Here is a 6,000-nt window from a genome sequence, read left to right on the forward strand (position 1 = left end):
TTACCTTGATCTACACCTATGTTTTGTCTCTGAATTGTTAACTCAATGCAGTGGAGCTTTGGCAGGTCCAAAGCTGAAGACACCAGCACAACAGCAGTTTAGTAAACAAAAGTGTATTTTACTCCCTGAAGTTCAATCAACTGCTGAGTTAAACCTCATATCAAGATGATCAATTAAGGCACTTAGACTGCTGAGAGGAAAGCATAGGCAGGAATAAAGCTCAGTTTCTAGGGAGAAGTGAATAGTATTTTCTCAGACTGCTTTCCAAATAAGTTAATTTTATAAATGTGAGGAATAAACACACACATACAATGTTTAGAATGACAACATTATAAACATTATAGTATGAAGTACTCAATTTCTAAAAGAAAGACTAAAAAGGTTAAAAATTTATTCTTTAACAGACAAATGATTAATCATCTATAAACTCAGCAAATATTTTACTGATAAAGCACACCAAGGGGTTTACTGCAGAAAGGAACTGTTTCCTTTATATTTCTCATACTGAAATTACTTTTTGTGTACTCCTGCAGAAAAGGGCATGGGTCATTACAATCTGATTTGCCATTTAAAATAAGGTTTGACAGTTGTTCACTTAGACCAAGATGCAGACTCAACCTACAAAGCCATGTCCCAAACCATGCCCTGCAGCAGCTAAATACACACACTACCAAGTGTCACACACAGACACATTCCAGTGCCTCCAGAGAGCCCAGCACATCCTGCAGAAGGACATGCACCCTGAAGGACTGTACATCCATCACCTCTGGAGCAGGTGATTGTTAATCTAACCATATGAACTCATGGCTATTCTTAGCATCGAGTACGTCACTGTATAAAACGCTCCTCTTGAAGTGTCATATGCTCAGGGTAATTTACTTCATTCACAAGAGCTTCTGAATAGTTAAAGCTCTGGCTTAATCCCAAAATTCCTCTATGACTACTCTTATCAAGCTGAACAGCATCCCAGTGTTCGACCTCCCTCTGAGAAAAGGAAAGGGAACAGCAGGATATAATCCACTCCCTAAAATGGATGGAAAGATGGTCTAAAAGTCAAAGGATGTTAAAACTACTCAAGGGGACAAAAAGCAGCTCCATACATTGCCTTCCATGGCAATTACCTAAAAAATGCTGCATGTCACCTAAGAACAGCAGTCTTGCATAAGCACAGAGCAACTGCACCCTGCACCTTGTTCTATAGGAAAGGTAAACTTAGAACTCCAATCAGTCATTTCAGCAGTTACCATGCCTTCCAACTGCAGCACAGGGATGACTAAGCTCGTTAAAATTGTCTTCCATACAGGTTGCTTATAGATTCATTGGAACTAATTCCACACAGTGAGAGTTCCTCCATTCCTATGTGGCGTAAATGCCACTCTTCGAGTCTCTTACACTTCTGTAGGCAGCAGTGAAATGATTCACTGAGACCTTAAATTGCCCTCAGATCAAGTACTTAACATTGTCTCAGGCTAAGTTTAAAATCCAGGCCTGCAACTGTACTGCAGTTTCTCAGTTGGATCTAGAACACTCATCTATAATGTTTCCTAGTTTGACACTTCATTTAAATCCTGTTGCATGAGCTAAGGAAAAACTCTCAGTGGTTCTGTCCAACTGTCAAAAAAAGAAGTTCAGAATGATACCAAACATATGATTGGGACATGTTTGTCCTCAGAGCAAAACTCTAGCCACTATATATAAAAATTCCCCCCGTCTGTACTATTATTTCGAGATAATCAGTTGGATAGAACAACAAGGAAAACAGATTATTCTAGTCAACTACATTATTTTGAAAAATAAAGTCTATTCTACATGAAATAATCCAAAGCTACATTAAGCATAAGCAAGTTATTTTAGTTTGATTCTGCATGGAAACTACATTCAAAACTGGGTTGAAGATTTCCAGTGCACAGCTATATTTATATTGTTTACAAAAACTATTTGAGAAGCTATCCACAGTGTCCACATCAAATTACTTTGTCAAGGTATGATCTGTAACTACTCTTGAGTCATTAGCATGCAGCCTTGATTACTTAGTAGACATCTAACCACAGGAAAGGAAAACAAATCACATTACCTCGTGCTGATTTAAAAATTGTTACTGGTGTAATGTGATGTAAACTGACAATGCATTGCAGTTCCAGCACTGCATTGCATCAGAGGTGAAACAAGCAGGCAAAGAAACAGAGCTAAGAATAGCACATTTAACCCTTCAGACACAGTCACAATAAGCAGCAAACAGAAATTAGGCAGAGCATAGATAGCACTGAAGAAATCCCCTGATTTAGGTCCTTACCGGACCAATCTGCTGGGGCATGGGAACATTTATAGAACATAACAGCCATGCAGTCACAGCACGTGTGCCCATGAACTGCCTCCAAGTACTCTGAAGTGCACATACAAGCAGAACAAACAACACATGATGCTTCCCTCCTCCCCTCACCCTGCTAAGACACTACATCTCAAACCCTTTCTGAATAGAGACCAGCATTGCAGTGCACTTCTTGCAGTTTTGAAGTGTCTTGCTTTGTCAAATTGGGATTGCTTTATTTCTCCTGATGCTTTTCAAATCAGTTGGTGAGGGCTGTGGGCGTAATCTCTGACCCTTGTCATCCACCTAAGAGCATTCCAAGTTTGTAAGTAGACCCGTGTCTTCTTTGTCTTTAAAAGTTTACGATTACATCACTGTCATAGCCTGCCTGCAAATTTCTGGAGGGAAATAAAAACAAGGGACAGCAAACAGGGAGATGCCATGAGAGTATCCCTCTCCTCTACACACAGAGCTTGAATAAGATTGTTCAGGTTTTGGCTGTCATTCCCAAAGTCATACCTGAGTTTGTATTTTCATTCTCCTATAAAAGTTTTAAATTCATGTGATTTTTCCTGTATGAGATTTTGAAGAAAGCCTTGAAAAAGAACCTGAGGTACAGCCAAAGCCAGCTGAGTCTCACTGAAACATTAGCTTCAGCTATTCCACATTTTTTTAAGTGTTAGTGCCATCACTTGTGATGAACCAACTCTTTGTATGACAAAACAAACAGAAGAATCTCTTTATCCCACTTTATCCCACCTTTACCCCACTGCCTCAGCACTGGGACCATGAATTATCTTCATTGGGTTTGAATTTGCACCTCAGTTCTGAAAACTGCCATCACTATAAATAGGTGAAAAAGCACAAAATGGAAGGGAAAGATGGTGCAGCACCTGCCCAGAACCTAACCTGTAACTCCTAACTCTTCTACATCACTTCCTTCTCTTCCAGCAGATGAGCATTTCTGTATGTGTAATCAGTGTGAACCACATTTACCCAGCCTTTACAAAAACATTTAAAATGTATGGCACAAAGAAGCAAAGTGATCTCTGTGCAAAAGTCAGGACAGAAGAGAAAACAATGTGTGGAATTGTCTCTAACTAGAGATATGTTTCCCACTTGTGGTATTTCAGCACCTCACAATCTCTCAATACAGTTATCCACAAAACTCTTGTAATGGAGAAAAGGAGCAAATGTTTTTCCATCAGCTTTCTTGGTGATGAGTCAGTCTCCTTTTTCCTCAGCTTCTTTATCCTTACATAATATTACATAATAATATAGAAGTGTTCTAGTTCCCATCAAGGAATATCTTGCATGTTTTTAAACACATTAAAGCAGATTTACTTTGAAGCTTTGGATTGTTTGTAGCTTCCCCCAAAAGAAGCATTGTGAATATCACTGTGTAAATGAAGGATATTTTCAGTTTAGTGGTTAGTGCAAGATAGGAAAACAATTTTGTACACTTTAAACCAAAACCTAACTCTGAAGGAAATGCTGGGATATTAACCTTTAAATGGCTATCTAAGCAAGATAACATTGTTTTAAAAACAACAGGTCAAAATTATTTATGTCACAACTGGACAATTTAAATAGGATTAAATAGCAATATAATACCTTTGCCTGACCCAAATCTGTATCTACTGAATAAATAAGTGGCCAGAAAAAAGTATGTCCTAGTTCTACGCATAAGTAGAGCACATTAAAAACTTTTTTCTTTATGTACCCCTTTTTCTGTCCTGACTTCTCCAGAAAAGTGCTGATCCTGTAGGATGCCAGCACCTCCAGAGGAGGCTCCTCTGCCTTGAGTATTTTGAGGAGATTAGAGAAAGAATTAATTGTGTTAACCACTGGAAGTACATCATAGTATTTATCCTACAAGCCTTTCCACCTGGGAGGGCAATCTCTATGCACTGACTATTAAACACCTTTCTCCATCACGACAGTGCTAGGAATGTTAACCTCTACCTCTGATATCAGAGAGTGTGAATAAATAAAATTGCACTTAAAAATGTATTAGTTGTATAAGGAACTTAGTTAAAATCATAAAAATATCCCCCCAATAAATCCAGTTTGAATGAATATGACAGATCCTACATCCCAGGGAGAGAAGGCATCATTTGCACAGATTTTCAATAGACAGTGAGCTCCATGTTAAAAGCTCAGAGCAACAGGAACAATGTCACCATAGCAAGTTCAAATTTTGAAGCAAGTAAGCAAAGGGAAAAGAAATTCAACATTTTATTTTAATCAGCATATATATACTTCTAAGAGACCTAATAATATCAGCAACTCCAAGATGCAATAACCTCATCATTACAGAAGGGGCACAGATCAGTTTATTTATAAGATTACCACGGACACTTACAACGCATAGGAATATTTTTAATTGTAGTGATGCACAATCACAAGAAATTCTTCTACTAGGGAGCAGATTTTCATTTTATGTAGTGATGCCATAACAGACCAATGTACACTGAAGGAGGTCAGACAGTTTCTCTTTACCATGTTCATTTCTGCTCTTTGAAAGCTGTAACAGTATTTCTAGATGTCACCATCCTGCACAAATTGAAAATGTAAGACTGAGCCATAAGGAACTACCAGTGCTTAAAGCTGCTTGAGAAAGTCTGTACAGCTTCATTGGTAAAGAACTGTAATTTTTTCTCAACTCATTTTGTTTGTAATGGATTATTCCCCCCCCACTCCATACTTGAAAAACTGCATTTAGGGCTTTTTGTTTGTTTGTTTTGCCCTAGTTTCATTATTATAAATTATTGCATTTGAATCAGCTTTTGACCTAGATCCTAAAAAATGGATTTTTCTAAGCAAGCATTCAGAGCTCACATATTCTCAGTGACAGCCACAATTCTGGGACACAAGCTCAGATTAATGCAGAGAGGGGAGAAAAGTATTGGGAAGTGGGTAATGACATTTCTTCAAGCTAATCTGAAACCAAAAGGGACAAGGAGCAAACACAAAAACCACTAGACTTGTAATGAAAAAACAGGCAAAATCAGTAAATCAGCTGTACTAAATAGCTACAAACCAGAATGATGCATTCAGGGCCAGAAGAAATCTCTTTGCTCAGCAGGAATGAGAAAAGGTCTACAGCAAGAGCCTCCTGTTAAAAAACCTAAATCACATATGACTAATTTTCAGAACTAAAAGGATAGAAGAAAGTCACTTATCTAATAATTGTTCAGAAGCACAAATTTCAGCACAAATTTCTTCAGCTAAAAAAAAGTCAGTTTCCACACAATCAATCCCAAAACCCAGCAGATAAAACAGATGGGTCACTGGCCATTCACAGCCCATTTCCATGATATGCATTCTTGTGCTCTATAAATAACCAAGTAGGGACACCTGCTGCCTGGCAATGCACTAGAAATGCCTCTGTGCTTTTCTACTTTCATCATGTTCTTTATGGATAAGGGATAAAAAGGGATAAACACAATTAAACAATAAAACTTTTTCCTTTCCAGGACAACATATATTCTGCCACTCCAGCCTCAATGCAAGCAGCAAACACGTGTCACCCATTCACTTGGCTGAAAAATGTTCATCTCCCAGATTAAACATATACTCAGAGAACTCATACTGGGGGGATGGGATTCTTTTATTTTCATTTTGTTTCTCCTTCTGGAAGTTGCACTGAAATCACTGCTAAATTGCTACTTATCCTTCAAGTATGCATA

Source organism: Serinus canaria, chromosome 14 (genome assembly GCF_022539315.1).
Source record: "Serinus canaria isolate serCan28SL12 chromosome 14, serCan2020, whole genome shotgun sequence".
In the NCBI taxonomy this organism is placed as follows: Eukaryota; Metazoa; Chordata; class Aves; order Passeriformes; family Fringillidae; genus Serinus; species Serinus canaria.